Genomic DNA, 2,869 nt, shown 5'->3' on the forward strand with positions numbered 1-2,869 from the left:
AAGAGGTGGAGCCGGGGGCGGGGCCGGAGCCCGGGACAGGGCTTTGGTCTTGCCACCTGGCCTCTTGGGTTTCTTCCTTGATACTCCAAACATCTTCCTTCTCTGTCCTCTGCTCTTTCCGTCCCCTGCCGTCTCCCCTAGAAGAGACAGCCTGGAGGCTCTCACAGAGGGTTCTCGCCCTCTCTGCGCTCGTTAGGCAGTCCCTCTTGCCTCCTGTCCTGTCTCACTGCCCTGCACACAGGCATCCAGTGACTACTCAAGGCTGGTGGTTTCCATTAATGTTCTGAGACATGTCTTATTGATCGCCTTTGCCTCCACCCCATCCTCAGAACCTCTTTAGGCCCCATGACTTTTTGCTTGGACTCCTTCAGTAGCCTCCTATTTGGACTCTACTTCCACTCTTACCTCAGTCTAAACAATCTCCCAGACAGCAGACAGAGGGATTGATCTAAGATGTACACATGGCCCACGTTACTTTTCTCCTTAAAACCTTTCGGTCTCAACAGAACCTATAACACCTTAGCATGGATATAAAGTGGGCCAAGGCGGGTGGATTCCTTGAGGTCAGGAGTTCAAGACCAGCCTGGGCAACATGCTGAAACCCCATTTCTACTAAACATACAAAAATTAGTCGGGTGTCGTGGCTCACGCCTGTAATTCCAACACTTTGGGAAGCCGAGGCAGGCAAGTCACTTGAAGCCACGAGTTCAAGACCAGCCTGGCCAACATGACAAACACCATCACTACTAAAAATACAAAAATTAGCCAGGTGTGGTGGTGCATGCCTGTAGTCCCAGCTATTCCGGAGGCTGAGGCATGAGAATCGCTTGAATCTGGGCAGTCCCAGACTGTAGTGACCCAATATTGTGCCACTTAACTCCAGCTTGGGTGTCAGAGCCAGATGCTCTCTCTCTCAAAAAAAAAAAAAAAAAAAAAAAAAAAAAAAAGTGAGACATAGAGGTTGTACATATTTTCAGAGTTCAACTGATATTTTGATATGTTCATATAATGTGTAACAGTCAAATCAGGGCAATTAGAATACCCATCACCTCAGAAATGTATGTTTATGCTGAGAAAATTTAATTTTTTCTCTTCAACCTATTTTGAAATATACGATAAATTACTATAAACTATAGTTACCCTACTGAAGTATCGAATACTAGCTGTCATTCCTTCTGAAACTATAAGACTACTAGAAAAACATACTGAGAGGCTGGGCGCGGTGGCTCACGCCTGTAATTTCAACCCTTCGGAAGGCTCAGGCAGGCACATCACGAGGATCGAGACCATCCTGGCCAACATGGTGAAACCCTGTCTCTACTAAAACTACAAAAATTAGCTGGGCATGGTGGCATGCACCCGTAATGCCAGCTATTCAGAAAGCTGAGGCAGGAGAATCCCTTGAACCAGGGATTCGGAGGTGCAGTGAGCCAAGATCATGCTTCAGGATAGGGCAAATATTTTGGGGGTAAGACTGCAAAAGCACAGACAACAAAAGCAGAAATAGACAAATGGAATTACATCAAGCTAAAGAGCTTCTGTACAGTAAAGGAAACAAAGAGAAGAGATAATCTACCAAATGAGAAAAGATATTTGCGATCTTGGCTCACTGCAGCCTCAACCTTTTGGGATCAAGTCATCTTCCCACCTCAGCCTCCTGAGTAGCTGGGACTATAGGCGCATGCACTCATGGCTGATTTTTGTATTTTCAGGAGAGATGGGGTTTCCCCATCTCGAACTCCTGGCCTCAAGTGATCCACCCACCTTGGCCTCCCAAAGTGCTGAGATTACAGACGTGAGCCACCAAGCCTGGCCTGGAGGTCATTATCTTAAGTGAAATAAGCCAAAGACAGAAAAACAAATATTGAAATTTACTCGTTGTGGGAGTAAAAACGTGGATCTCATAAAGATAGATAGTAGAGTGGCAGTTATTAGAGTTTGGGCATGGGGAGGGGAGAAGGGGGCATTGAAGACAGGTTGATTAATGGGTACAAATATTTTCTCCCATTCTGTAGATTGTCTCTTCACTTTGTTGAATGTTTCCTTTGCTGTACAGAAACTCTTAAGCTTGATGTAATCCCATTCATCTATTTTTGCTTTTGTTGTCTGTGCTTTGGCAGTCTTACTCAAAAAAATATTTGCCCTGAAGCATTTCTTCAATATGTTCTTCTTCTTTTTTAATTTTTGAGACACGGTCTTGCTCTGTCCTTGGTCACCAGGCTGGGAGTGCAGTGGTGCGATCTTGGCTCACTGCAACCTCTGCCTCCCAGGTTCAAGCGATTCTCCTGCCTCAGCCTCCCGAGTAGCTGTGATTACAGGCGCCCGCCACCGTGCCTGACTAATTTTTGTATTTTGTTTTTAGTAGAGATGAGGTTTCACCATGTTGGTCAAGCTGGTATCAAACTCCTGACCTCAGGTGATCCACCCATCTCAGCCTCCCAAAGTGCTGGAATTACAGGCATGAGCCACCGCACCTGGCCTCCAATGTTTTTCTTGTAGTTTCATAGTTTCAGGTCTTAGATTTAAGTCTTTATTTTTACTTGACTTTTGTATATGGTGAGAAACAGAGGTCTAGCTTCATTTTTCTGCATGTGGTTATCCAGTTTTCCTTGAACAATTTATTGAAGAGGCTGTTCTTTCCCCAAGGTATGTTCTTGGCACCTTTTTTCAAAAATGAATTGGCTGTAAATGCATGGACTTTTTCCAGGGTTCTCTATTCTGTTTAATTGGTCTACGGGTCTGTATTTATGCTGGTAGCATGCTATTTTGGTTACTATGGCTTTGTAAAGTATATTCTGAAGTAAGGCAGTGTGATGCCTACAGCTTTGTTCTTTTTGCTCAGGATCTCTGCAATCCTCTTCTTTTTTAA

Source organism: Sapajus apella, unplaced genomic scaffold, assembly GCF_009761245.1.
Source record: "Sapajus apella isolate SASKATOON/1434 unplaced genomic scaffold, GSC_monkey_1.0 scaffold115, whole genome shotgun sequence".
In the NCBI taxonomy this organism is placed as follows: Eukaryota; Metazoa; Chordata; class Mammalia; order Primates; family Cebidae; genus Sapajus; species Sapajus apella.